The following is a 14821-nucleotide window of genomic DNA, read 5'->3' as shown; positions in this document are numbered from 1 at the left end:
ATAATAATAATAATAATAATAAATACAAATTTTATTGAAGTTACAGAGTCCCACGGTTATACATCCCACTGATTAATCATTGTAGCTGTCAGGAAATTTCTCCTTGGTTCTAAGTTGGCTCCCTCTTTAATGATCATCCATCTGTTACTTCTTGTGTTGCCCTCAAGTGCTTTGGAGAATAGGTTGACTACCTCCCTCTGGGAGAGCCCCTCAAATATTGGAAGACATTAGCAATGTACTGTATATGTGGTGGGACCATATAAAAAGGCCTACTTGGTGGTGGCCCAGAGGTGAAATTCAGCAGGTTCTGACAGGTTTTGGAGAACCGGTAGTGGAAATTTTGAGTAGTTCGGAGAACCGGCAAATACCACCTCTGGCTGGCCCCAGGAATGGGGTGGGAGTGAAGATTTTGCAGTATCCTTCTCCTGGAGTGGGGAGGGAATGGGGATTTTGCAGTATCCTTCCCCTGCCACGCCCACCAAGCAACACCACGCCCACCAAGCCATGCACACAGAGTAAAAAAAAATTGGAATTCTACCCAGGGGTGAAATGCTCCCGGTTCGGATCGGAGCACCTGATCCGGTAGCGATGGAGGCGGGTGGTTCGGAGAACCGGTAGCAAAAATCCCTGCCCCCCCCCCCTCATTGCCCAGCTGAGCTGTGCAATCATCAGAGACTTTTTTAAAATTTTAAAAAGCATTTTTTTCTACAACCTCTTTGGCCGAAAAAATGCTTTTAAAAGTAAAAAAAAAAAAAGCCTCTGATGATCGCGCAGCTCAGCTGGGATCATCAGAGGCTTTTAAAAGCATTTTTTCTACAACCTCTTCGTCCGAAGAGGTTATAGAAAAATGTTTTTAAAAGGAAAAAAAGCCTCTGACGATCAGGCAATTTAGCTGGGATCGTCAGAGGCTTTTAAAAGAAAAAAAAGCCTCTGACGATCAGGCAATTTAGCTGGGATCGTCAGAGGCTTTTAAAAGAAAAAAAAGCCTCTGATGATCAGGCAACTCAGCTGGGATCATCAGAGGCTTTAAAAGCATTTTTTTTACAACTTCTTCAGCCAAAGAGATTGTAGAAAAAATGGTTTTAAAAGTTAAAAAAAAAAAGTTGGCCCAGCCCACTCAGTCATATTACCTCCACCACCAAGCCACGCCCACAGAACCGATAGTAACAAATTTTACATTTCACCCCTGACACCAGCTATGTCGTCTCCCAGTTTCTGGCACACATTCATGTGCAAAGACAAGCTGGCCAGCACGCATGTGAGATCCGGAAACCGGAAGAGCAGCCATCCGGTTACACATGCGTGTGTCGGGCAGCTGCTACTCCAGTTTCCGGCATGCACATGCACACCAGTCTCCCGATTTCTGGCACTCCCGCTCATGTGAAGACCAGCTGGCCGGCACGCTGGAACCCAGAAAAGTAACAGGCGACAGCTCGTGTGCCTGGAGAGATGGCTCTGCATGCCACTTCCGGCACACATGCCGTAGGTTCCCCATTACGGAGCTAGACAATGCACACCCAACGGAGACGTTCGCTAAGAAGTGAAAACAAGGCTATTACCAGACCGACGTAATGCAAAGTTTATATACCAGCCTTTATGTAGATATTGTGTTTGTGTATGTATGTATATCTACTCATCGCGGCCAACTCTAACTACACCCTCTGATTTAATATCTGAAACTTAATTACAAGACTTAACGTGCTACTGCTTTGTTTATTACCCCAAAGTGCTTTGCTGCGGGTTTCTTTCCTCCTCCCACGCTGACTTAAGCCACAAGTTAATAATGCTCTTGGGTTTCTCTCTTTCTAATGAGCTCTTGCCCATCTCTCCATTTCTCCTGACCCATAAGCCACACGGAATTCAGAGTCCCGTCTTCTAGAGGCGCGGTTTGTCAACCTTAGCGAGTTTAAGATGGGTGGACTTCGATGACCAGAATTATTCCCCCAACAGGCCAGGAATGGACGTGTAAATTAAGATCATAATCTTTGATTCTGTTTTTGTAAAATTAGACAGTCTTATTGTTATATTTCTGCCAGTTTGAAAGCACGTAACAAATGCAAGTAGAAAAATAGGGACCATCTTTGGTGGGAAGGTAACAGCGTTCCGTGTGCCTTTGGCGTTGAGTCATGCCAGCCACATGACCACGGAAACGTCTTCGGACAGCGCTGGCTCTTCAGCTTTGAAACGGAGATGAGCACCGGCCCCTAGAGTTGGGAATGACTAGCACGTATGTGCGAGGGGAATTTTTACCTTTCCATTGTTATAGATATGGCTTGCACATATTGTTGTGTAAAAGCAAAACGTAGTTCTAATGTTATTACCTTTGAATGTGCCAAAAAGCCTTTTTTCCTTTTTTTTTCTCCCATTATTCTATACCCCCTCTTTTACCCTTCCTCTCTTCTTACTTTTCCATGGTTTTTTTTTTATTTGTATCTTATACTTCAATAAACTAATAAAAAAGTTTTTAAAAAAAGATTATAATCCTGCCCTGGTTTGAAATCATTTCAAAAGTGGCTGGTCTGACCTCAATTTATTACCGATTGTTTAATAAATGTTCAAAGTTGTTGTTGTTGTCAGTCATAAAGTTGTGTCTGACCCATCATGACCCCATGGACCACGTTCCTCCAGGCCTTCCTGTCCTCTACCATCCTCTGGAGTCCATTGAAGCTCACACCGACTGCTTCAGTGACTCCATCCAGCCACCTCCTTCTCTGTTGTCCCCTTTTTCTTCTTTTGCCCTCAGTCTTTCCCAGCATGAGGCTCTTCTCCAGGGAGTCCTTCCTTCTCATTAGGTGGCCCAAGTATTTGAGTTTCATCTTCAGGATCTGGCCTTCTGAAGAGCAGTCAGGGTTGATCTCCTCTAGGACCGACCGGTTGGATGGCCTTGCAGTCCAAGGGACTCGCAGGCGTCTTCTCCAGCACCAGAGTTCAAAGGCCTCTCAATTCTTTGGCGCTCAGCCTTCCTTATGGTCCAATTTTCACAGCCAGACATTGCAACTGGGAAAACCATAGCCTTGACTATACACACTTTAGTTAGCAGGGTGATGTCTCTGCTTTTTGGAATGTTGTCTAGATTTGCCATAGTTCAAAGTTCATTGTTCATCATTCATCGTTCATCGTTCATCATTCAAGGTTACAACGCTGAAAAAAATGACTTACAACCATTTTTCACACCTGGCATCCCCAGGGTCATGGGATCAAAATTCAGATGCTCGGCAACTGACATGGATTTATGACGGTTACTGTGTCCTGGGGGGGTCACATGATCCCTTTTTGCGACCATCCGACAAGCAAAGTCGATGGGGAAACCAGATTCATTTAACTGTGTTACTAACTTTAATAACCAGTGATTCACTTAACAACTGTGGCAAGAAAGGTCGTAAAATGGGGCAACGCTCACTCAACAGCTGTCTCGCTTAGCAGCATAAATTTTGGACACAATTGTGGTCGTACATCGAGGACTAACCTAGAACAACCTTTCACTCCAGGGGAAGGATATACTGCAAAATCCCCATTTCCTCCCGATCAGCTGGGCCTCGGGAGGCAGAGAATAGATGGGGGCGGGGCCAGTCAGAATTTTTACTACCGGTTCTCCGAACTACTCAAAATTTCCACTACCGGTTCTCCAGAACTGGTAAGAACCTGCTAAAACCCACCTCTGCCCCTAACCTTTGTCTGTTTCAACACAACTTCATCCTTCAGAAATGACAGAGTTGGAGGGAGCCATGGAGGTCTTCTCGCCCAACCTCTTTCTCAAAGACCATCAGTGGTTGATCCTATCAAGGCTCCTAAATTCCAGAGAAGCTTCACCTTCGGCTGTGGACCCCATAGGCAAGACTCAGCAAATGACAACATTGTGCATTTATGACATTGTTAAGGAAATGAGCTTGTTTCTGGAACGTGTTGAGTGGCAGGATACTAGGACATGATGGCATTATTGGTTCAACCATGTCAGGATCTTGTTATTTTGTGGTCATTGTGGCTTGTAATGGGCAGCTGTGCAGCTGTGGGGAGCAGAAGGAAGGGGAATCACCTTTGTGGTTTTGTTGTCATCCTACAACGGACGTGAATAACTTTATTCAGGTTAGCTTCATCATGTTGTATGTGGTGATGGCTTATTATATACAGGAAGCTTAGTAATGGCATCCATAATAGGCCGTGAAATTTAAATATGATTGTAATAGGAGGTTTTTAGGTTTGGCATAAGTGCAACGATCATTTGCTAGGCCACATATTGGCACAAAGATTTATTTGCTTATTTATCTCAGCTCTGTCTCTCATCCAGTCCGGGGCCATCAAAAAGAACCAAGAAACAATGTCAAGCGGCTCGACAATTTAATCATACGAGCCATCCTCAATTTACAATTTCTCTCACTCAGTGACCATTCAAAGTTACAAGGTCACTGAAAAAGAGTGACTGATGACTGTTTTTCACATTTATGACCATGGTGTTTGAATATTTGTAACTCGGGTTGGTAGTTACGGTGTCGGTCTGAGCTCTGGCGATCTGGTTGCAAACGTTTCATCACCGTTCGAGAAGACATCGTCCATGCGTTTTGAGTTGTGCTCCTCTGTAGCACACAGGTCTTTAAATACCTTTTTATGTGATGCAAATTTATTTATTTATTTATTTATTTATTTATTTATTTATTTATTTATTTATTTACTGTTCAAATTTAAATACCGCCCTTCTCCCGAAGGACTCAGGGCGGTGAACAGCCGAAGATAAAAATACATAGAATACAAAATTTAAAAATAGTTTAAAACAAATTAAATAGTATTTGTTTTAATTACATTTTAATTACAATTTAATTTTAATTTAATTACAATTAAAACACCCCCAATTTAAAATCAAATTAAGAACTAAATTACTCAATTAAAAGAGTTAGGCCAGCCCGGCTTGTTGGAATAGGAAGGTCTTGAGGGCGCGGCGAAAGGGGCGTAGATCTGGAATCCTCCTTATCTCCGGGGGCAATTCGTTCCATAGGGCAGGTGCCCCCACAGAGAAAGCTCTCCCCCTGCGGGCCGCCAGCCGACACTGTTTGACCGATGGAGCCCACCTCCGTGGGAGCGTACTGGCCAGCGGGAAGCTCTTGGTGGCAGAAGGCGGTCTCGAAGAAAAATTAGTCTCCATGTTGTTTGTTCGGATATTTCTGAGTCATGGTCTGATTTCAGTCTGTTTGATTGGCTGGCTCTTGTTGCTGGGCTGTAGTTAAGTCCTCAGAAGCACCCAGATAAACAACTCTAATCCTAATCTGCATTACACAGATGGTACTCAACTACAGCCAACAACAACATCCAGCCAATCAAACAGTCCGAAATCAGACCATGACTCATATGAACAAACAACATTCAGTTTAATTTGCATCTCATAAAAAGGTATAGACAAGCACAACTCAAAATGCACGGACGATGTCTCCTCGAATGGTGACAAAGCGTTTGCAACCAAATTGCCAAGCTCAGAGCTAAAAACCAACAACTTAGCTGGGATCATCAGAGGCTTTTAAAAGCATTTTTTTTTCTACAACCCCTTTGGCCGAAGAGGTTGCAGAAAAAAATGCTTTGAAAAGCCTCTGCCGATCCCAGCTAAAACGCGGGATCATCAGAGGCTTTTTTTTTTAACTTTTAAAAGCATTTTTTCAGCCGAAGATGTTGTAGAAAAAATGCATTTAAAAGTAAAAAAAAAAAAAAGCCTCTGATGATCGCGCGGCTCTGCTGGGCATGGTGGGGGGGGGGGCGTGCAGGAATTTTTGCTACCAGTTCTCCAAACCACCTGCCGCCATCGCTACCGGATTGAGTGATCCGGTCCGAACCGGGAGCATTTCATCCCTGCCTTAAAGGTCCAGGAATATTCCTAATGGGAGGCAATACTCTGTAGTTACAAGGAGGTTTCAACTCTGTGGTCAGAGAAGAGGAAATTGGTGAGTCACTCACTAGAAACGATGAGAAGAAGTTTTCAAATGCACCATCTGTCCTTGAGTTTAAAATAGCTCTGTGTCTAATCTAGAAGTATCTGGAAGACAAATTTGCACATTTTTCTGACAGCCTTCTAAATTATTCCACAGCATGGAATGAAAAACCAAATAGATGGCAGGGATTGCAAAATCCAGTGAGTTCTTTTTAATCTAACATTTGTTAATCAGAGATAGGAAAATCTCCAGAAATTGAGATACAGGTAGACTTTTAACTTCACATCACAGCTGAACCCGGAGTGCTGGTCATAAATCAATGTAGTCATAAGTCGAGTCATCACATGACCAGACGATCAATTTTATTACTGGTTTTACTACAGCCGTTAACCAAATCTCAGGGTCATTCAGCAAATCATATGGTCGTAGGTCTGGATCCAGCTGATGGCTATCCTATGGACATTTTTTGTTTGCAGAAAATGGCCAAAGAATATTACTTGCAAGTTTCTCTGAAGCTACCAGAACCAAAGTGGTCCATTGAGGGTTTTCTTGTGACAATTGGGCCTGTTTTTGGTCTCAGGAAGCTGCAGGGAGGCCTACTAGGTCCAAAATGGGCTGGGGGAGGGACACTGTGCCCCCGGGCATGCATGCGTGATCCTCCCCGCCCCCCAGACATGCGTGTGTGCCCCCCGGGCATGCGTGTGTGTCTCCCATTTGTGCCCCCCCCAATGCACGCATGGCGAACGACGCTACCATTTTGCCCGAACCGGTATAAACCAGCTGAATACCACCACTGCTTTCATTGCATTTCACTTTCCTACATTCAGTGTTTCTTCCTGGTCCCATAAGAGTCCAGAGAAGAGCAAGAAAAATGATTAGGGGACTTGAGGCTAAAATATATGAGGAACGGCTACAGGAATTGGGTATATTCAAGTTCATGAAAAGAAGGACTTGGGGCCACATGATTGCAGTCTTCCAATATTTGTGGGGGTTTTGCCAAGAAAAGCCTTTGGCAGGTTGCCAAAGATATCAAAGGTTGGTGATAAGGCCGAGGGACTGGTTATTAAGAATTTTGCTTTGGATTAATTCTCAGCTGTTTTAATAAAATAAGTTTGTTGAGGACTGAATTGTGTTTGGTAATCACTACTTGGGCCTTGGTCACAACAAGTGTTTTACTGCTTGTAGGAATGACCAACTTAGACAAACAACATACTTGCATATAAACAGAGAGCAAACTCTCTACTCCGTTCTAGAACTGATGATGTGACCTAGTTGGGTAATGAAAAATCTGCAAGAAATTACCAACTCAGAAAGCACAGTTTAAAACCCACAGTTTAGCTGTATCATAGTCTTTCTCCTGAGTAACTTATCTTCTACTTAGAGAGAGAGTAGACCAAGAAAAATCTAAATATTTCAAGTTAGAGACACCAGCCCAGTAAATTTTTCAGCCTAGGGGAAGAAGTCTCTCTCTCCTTTAACTTCTGTGATGGGTTTACGTTTTCTATTGACATGAAAGCATGGTTTATGGCTCTCTTTTTTTTCATGTTGAGCAACACACCAATTTTTGCATTCTTTTCTTACGCCTTGAGCAAGAAATTCCTTTTCTCTCTTTTGGGGTAATTTACAAGTGACAGTGAGAACAATTAACCAGTGGAACAGCTTGCCTCCAGAAGTTGTGGCGTTTCCATCACTGGGGGGGTTTTCAAGAAGAGATTAGACAGCTTTTTGTCTGAAATGGTATAGGGCAGTGGTGAGAGGTGGCACGTAGAGCCATCTCTGTGGGCATTTCTGAGCCTGAGTGGCGTAGGAGGCTAATGCCTCCTACTAAGGCAGCATTTAACATCCAGCTGCCTGCAATTACTGCGAGTTCAATTCTCCCCAGGCTCAAGGTCGACTCAGCCTTCCATCCTTTCTAAGGTAGGTGAAATGAGGACCCAGTTTGTGGGGGCAATAAGCTGACTTTGTAAAAATATACAAAAGGATGAAGGCTATTGCTTAATGCATTCTAAGCCGCCCTGAGTTTCCGGAGAAGGGCGGCATATTAACAATAAATAAAAATAAATAAAATAAAAATAAAAATGTGAGCTGTCGCCTCAGCTCAGCTCAGCTCCGCCACGCATGCGTCTGTGCCTCCCACCGGCCAGCTGGTCTTCAGGTCTCTGCTATGCATGCACGGAAGGTGGAGCATATGCAGGGGGCATGTGCGCATGCATGGGGGCAGGGGGCATGTGAGGGGTGGTACACACTTGCAGAGGGTGCATGTGGGCAGGTGTGTGCATGTGAGGAGCGCATGCGGGGGTGGGGCACATGCGGGGGCAAGGCAAAATCGGGAATGCACATGCACGGTGGGTGGGGCACATATGGGGGACGTGCATGCATGGGGGCGGGGCGCATGAACGGGGGCACACACGCATTGCATTTTGGTGGTTTGCACTCACGTGTTTTCACACACACACATGCATGCTTTGGGCACTTAGTCTGGGAAAGTTTAGCCATCACTGGTATAGTTTAGTTTAGTTTAGTTTATTTATACTTATATGCCGCCCTTCTCCCGAAGGACTCGGGGCGGCTCACAAAGATAAAACAATAAAACAGTAAAATTACAACTAAAATACTCAATTAAAATCCCCAAGAATGAAGTTAAAAGCTCCCATCAGATCAGCAAATTCGTTGGAAAAGCCACGTCTTCAGGTCACCGCGGAAAGAGCGGAGGTCGGGGGCCATCCAGAGGCCCATGGGTAACCCATTCCAGAGGGTCGGTGCGCCCACAGAGAACGCCCTCATCCTGGGCGCCATCAGCTGACATTGTCTGGCCGATGGCACCCGGAGGAGGGCAGTCCTATGTGAGCGCACTGGGTGGTTGGAGGCAGGGAGAAGGTGATCCTGCAAGTACCCCGGGCCCATGCCATGAAGGGCTTTATAGGTAAGTACCAGCACCTTGAAGCGGATCCGAAGGACCACTGGTAACCAGTGCAGTACGCACAGGAGAGGTGAAACACGGGAGTAACAGGAAGCCCCTGTAACAACTCGCGCAGCCGCATTCTGGACCAGTTGGAGCCTCCGGGTACACCACAAGGGCAGCCCCGTGTAGGGTAGCCCCATGTAGGGTTTCCTGGTTGAGCAGGGGTGTTGGAAGAGAAGACTTCCAAGGTCCCTTCCAACTCGGCCATTCTGTTTGAGTGCAGAGAAGAGCAAGCAAGAAGATAAGGAGTTTGGAGGCTCAACCCTATGAAGAACAGTTGAAGAAACTAGAGATGTCTGATCTAATGAAGAGAAGGGCTGGGTGTAACATGATAGCAGTCCTCCAGTACTTGATGGGCTATCACAGAGAAGAATGAGCCAACCTATTCTCCAAAGCACTTCAGGTCAGGACAAGAAGTTACAAGTGGAAGCTTATCAGAGAAAAATTGAACGTAGAACTAAGGAGACGGTAAGAAGAAAGAACCAGTGGAACAGCTTGTCTTCTGAAGTTGTAGGTGCTCCACCTCTGGATATTTTCAAGAAGAGACTGGACAACTTTTTGTTTGCAATGGTATATGATTGGACTAGAAGATCTCCAATGTCCTTTCCAACCCGATCATTGTACGTTCGTTGGGTTTTTCCAAAGTGTATCTTCATAAATCTTACTTCTCCACAAATATAATCTTGGGATCAGGCTGCTAAGACTGTTATGACCTCCTGCTGCTGATTTATTTTTATATGGTGGTGACTGCTTTAAATCCACATTTTCCACAGGATGGTTTAGAGAAGACGCTGTTCTTTTGCATAGAAGCTAATTCTGCTTTTGTTTTCTCGTTTGGCTCCATTATGTAATTTATCTGGGGCAGGGGTGAAATCCAGCAGGTTCTGACAGGTTCTGGAGAGCCGGAAGCGGAAATTTTGAGCAGTCCGGAGAAACAGCAAATACCACCTCTGGCTGGCCCCAGTGTGGGGTGGGAATGGGGATTTTGCAGTATCCTTCCCCTGGAGTGGGGTGGATTTTGCAGTATCCTTCCCCTGCCACGCCCAACAAGCCACATCCACAGAATCGGTAGTAAAAAAAATTGGATTTCACCACTGGTCTGGGGTTTAGCCAACTTCTCCAAACCAGAGACGTGATCATTAAGCAATCAAAGTCAACACTTTGGAACATGTTTGTGGCTTTCCCTTATGCCTTTAGGCGATGTGTAAAGATCTGTGAATCACAACCCTTAATGTGGAAGTCTAATTTTTCCCTAGGTTCCAGTAGGTTTTTCACCACCTAAATCCCCAAATATCTGGATTGGGGATTTATATTTGGCTCAGCTGGAGTTTTCTTCACATCCTAGTTGCCCAAACTGTGTGACTCACCTGAGCGGCTGATGGTTTGGGTATTGTGGAAATAGGAAAAGAGAAATATGACAGGAGAGAGAGAGAGAGACAAGCCTGTGGGAAGGCTGTACAGTTTATAATTAAGCAGGCTGACTTGGAAAACCGGTTGAGTTTATCTTCAAGGAGAGGAAGGAGAGAGCAGAACTGGTCCATGAAACCAGCAGCTGAAACAAGTCCCGAAAACTAGGAAAGTTATCTCTGAATGAAAAAATTGTCCTGATGTTTTTTTCAGCTGGGAATGGAATGAAGGCCATCGGTTGGGCCCGAAGTATGGACCATATTTTTTTTTTATTTTTTTTATTTTATTGCAATTTATATGCCGCCCTTCTCCCGAAGGACTCAGGGAGGCATATAAAGATAAAACATACAAGATAAAAATTCAACAATATGAATTAAATATAAATTAAAATCCAATTAAAATTAATTAAAATTATTACAATGTAAAAACCCCCCTCAACGGGTCAGTCCATTTGATGAAAAAGCCACGTCTTCCATTCGCGGTGGAAGGAGAGGAGGTCGGGGGCTGTCCTAAGCCCGGTGGGCAAACTGTTCCAGAGGGTCGGCACTCCCACAGAGAACGCTCTCCCCCTGGGGGCCGCCAGCCGACATTGTCTGACTGATGGCACCCTGAGGAGGCCCGCTCTGTGAGAGCGCACAGGACGATGGGAGGATGGCAGAAGATGGTCCTGCAAGTACCCCGGGCCTAAGCCATGTAGGGCTTTATAGGTGAGCACCAGCACCTTGAAATGAACCCGGAGGACCAGCAGCAGCCAGTGCAGCTCGCACAGGAGAAGTGTTACACGGGAGTAACGAGAGGCTCTCGTAACAACCTGTGCGGCCGCATTCTGGACTAGCTGAAGCCACCGGGTGTATCCCAAGGGCAGCCCCATGTAGAGGGCATTACAGTAATCCAACCGAGAAGTAACAAGGGCATGAGTGACCATGGTGAGGGCATCCCAGTCTAGGAAAGGGCGCAACTGGCGCACCAGGCGTACCTGTGCAAAAGCCCCCCTGGTTACGGCTGTCAAGTGATCTTCTAAAGACAGCTGTGAATCCAGGAGGACACCCAGATTGTGAACCCTTTCAGAGGGAGTAAGTACCTCCCCTCCTATCACGAGTGACGGAACCACTAGATCCCGGGATGCCGGCATCCACGGCCACTCGGTCTTGGATGGATTGAGTCTGAGTCTGTTTCTTCCCATCCAGGCCCGCACCAAGTTAAGTTCTACTTAAGATGGTTTATTGTTCAGGCTTATACACGAGAATCTGTTCAATCGACGGTCAACAATAAATTGATGCTAGATAAGTGTCAGGGAATTGCGTAGCCGGTGTCCAAATGGAGTCGGAGACGCTGACACGAACTTGTGGTTTTAGATCAGAGGTCTTCAAACTTGGCAGCTTTAAGACTTGTGGACTTCAACTCCCAGAATTCTCCAGCCAGCTGGCTGGAGAATTCTGGGAGTTGAAGTCCACAAGTCTTAAAGCTGCCAAGTTTGAGAACCCCTGTTTTAGATAAATAAATATATTATACAACTATATACACAGCAGACTAGATAGTCAGGCAAACAGGAGCACCGTGAGCTAAATCAATCCAGCATGAGGTAAATTTATCAATTTATCATGAGGTAAATTCTTCCACACAGGGCACACAGTAAAAGTGCCACTTCGGGCAGGCGTGCCATAGGTTCCCCATCATGGCCCTATACCATTTCAGAGAAATGATTGTTCAACCTCTTCTTAAAAGCCTCCAGTGTTGGCGCATTCACAGCCTCTGAAGGCAAGTTGTTCCATTGGTTAATTGTTTTCACTGTCAGGAAATTTCTCCTTAGTTCTAGGTTGCTTCTCTCCTTGATCAGTTTCCATCCGCTGCTTCTTGTCCTGCCCTCAGGTGCTTTGGAGAATAGCTTGACTGCTTCTTCTTTGGGGCAGCCCCTGAGATATTGGAACGCTGCTATCATGTCTCCCCTAGTCCTTCTTTTCATTAAATTAGACATACCCAATTCCTGCAACCATTCTGCATATCTGGTGAGTGCTCTATCTTGAAGTCATCGTAGCCTGCCTCAAATAGGACTCTTATTTTAAAAGGACTATTGAAGTCTTCCTGCTTCTGAAAGAAAAGTTTCTGGTTTGGGATGCAAGATTTATTTATTTATTTTATTTATTACATGTATTTATATGCCGCCATTCTCCCGAAGGACTCAGGGCGGCGAACACAAGTTAAGAAACAAGTACAATAAAATCATAATTTTATTTAAAAGAAAAGATCTTTTCCAGATATCCTTAACACCAATAACTCAACCGAGCAAGTTGGGGGGAAAAAAACATACAAAATTATTTCAATATATAATTACTGTGGCGAGATTATTATATGCCCAGAGATGGAACTATTTGATACTACCTACTATGGAGGATGTTATTGAAATGGACAAATTGACTTCTTTGATTAGAGAAAAGATATTATCTGCTGTATATTTGTTAGTGATGGGAAACCACTTATGAACTTCTTGCATACAATAAAAAACAAACACTTGTGATTTATGGTTTTGATGAGTAGGCAGGATAGCTTACCGAATGTAGAATCAAATCATGTAATTGAGAGAGAATGTCTATGGAGATTCTAAGTCATCCAAATCATGTCCCAAAGGTGTTTTTTTTCAAGAGGCAACTGGACTTCCTGTTTTTTTTCTTTGAAGACGTTTCACTTCTCATCCAAGAAGCTTCTTCAGCTCTGTGTTGAGATGATAAGAACTGAAACGTCTTCAAAGAAAAACCAGAAAGTCCAGTTGCCTCTTGAAAAAGCATCTTTGAGAAAGAAGGGTTATATATATATATATATATATATATATATATATATATATATATATATATATATGCATATTCTTTCTAGCCAGGTTCCACCTATGTAAGCTAAGTTGTTCTTCAGCCCTAGTTCTGTGAAATCTCATTCACAGAACTAGGGCTGAAGAACAACTTAGCTTACATAGGTGGAACCTGGCTAGAAAGAATATGCACATAAAAGCCTATGAAAAAAGAAAAAGACACACACACACACACATATATATATATATATATATATATATATATATATATATATATATATATATATATATATATATATATATATATATATATATATATATATATATATATATATATATATAGTTATAACTGCTGTAAAATAGATTGGAAGATTCCTTTTTTATATCCGTTTTTCTTTCTTTTCTATTTTTTCTTCCACTTCACTCGCACGTTTTGCTTTTTCTTTGTTGTTTTTCTTTTTTCTCCTTTATATTAGTTTGGGTTAGTTTTCATCTTCTTGTTTACACATTTTAATAAAGATATATGTATACGAAAATGACTCAAGTGAACAAGAGCGAACTTGGTAGAATAAGGCATGATGGATTGGTTTCCAAACCTCAGCCTTAAAATTGCTGTGCACTATTTCTAATAAGGAGCCAGCATGTCTGCTATCTGCCAACTCCAGATTGTTGTGATTGTGGTCTTAAAAGTCTCTTGTCTTTGCAACCTATAAACAACAATGCCTGTGAGGTTAAGAAGAAAAATGAGGCTCCGTGGTGGAATTTGAAGAACAGCTCGAAGATGGGAGAGAAAAACGGTGATCTAGATTTTCTTGGATTCACCTGAAGTTAAACTCAGAGGGGGAGGGGAAGAGATCTCTCTTTTCAGTGGATCTAAACCAGGTGTCAGGGTTCCGACCGATGCCCTAATTAAATCATGAGCCTCGAGCCAAGCTTCAAAAGAAATCCAGTTATTTATTAGGAGCTCCATGTCAGCACATACGCAAATGAAGCCAACTCTGACCCCACATAATTTACGGCCCTAATCATAACCCTGTTTCCCCCCTCCCCCCCCAGGGTGTGTCATCAATCACATTTGCCAACGGGAAGCAACTTCGCGGATTGTAGAGACCACTCCCCTCCGGCCGCTGTCGGTAACCCTGGGAGACAGCCTTGAGAAAGATATGCCTGGAATGTGCTCCTGTCTGTGGCTGCCGTGTTGCTTCATCGGTTTCCCACCCCCCTTGCCTATGGCAACTCGAGAGCAGGCCAGGGTGTCAGGTTTCGATGCTATCTCAAAATAAATGAATTTCCAAACTGCCGATCTTTGAGGAAATTTTCTCTTTATTGAGCATAGTGATCTGTCCCTGGTGTCAGGTTTCGGTGTTATCTCAAATAAACTTCATTCTCAAACGCAAAGTCTCTGAAGAATCTTTTCTTTATTTAAGAATAAAACAACGTCATTCCTGAACTCTGGGTGCAGCCAAAACTGGCATCTCCTTCCAAACCCTTCCCTTTCCGTTCTTCATCCCCAATGTCTCATTGGCCATCGTTCAGATCCATCTCTCCATCCCAAGCACTTCTATTCACAGGAATTCCCCCCTCCCTCTATCTCCTAAGTAACGTTATCTACCAAAGAGCAGGAAACTAAGTGAAAGTTCATCTCAGCATTAAAGCAAGGCTTCTCCCTCTCTCATTCATGTCAGCGCTGGGGGAGATCACAAATTGGAACGCTGACACCTGGCTCTTTCGCTGTCAGTACTG

The sequence above is a fragment of the Pituophis catenifer genome, unplaced genomic scaffold, assembly GCF_029215685.1.
Source record: "Pituophis catenifer annectens isolate HBS135680 unplaced genomic scaffold, rPitCat1.0.hap2 SCAF_3, whole genome shotgun sequence".
NCBI lineage: Eukaryota > Metazoa > Chordata > Lepidosauria > Squamata > Colubridae > Pituophis > Pituophis catenifer.
Note: the sequence above shows the minus strand (reverse complement) of the source record.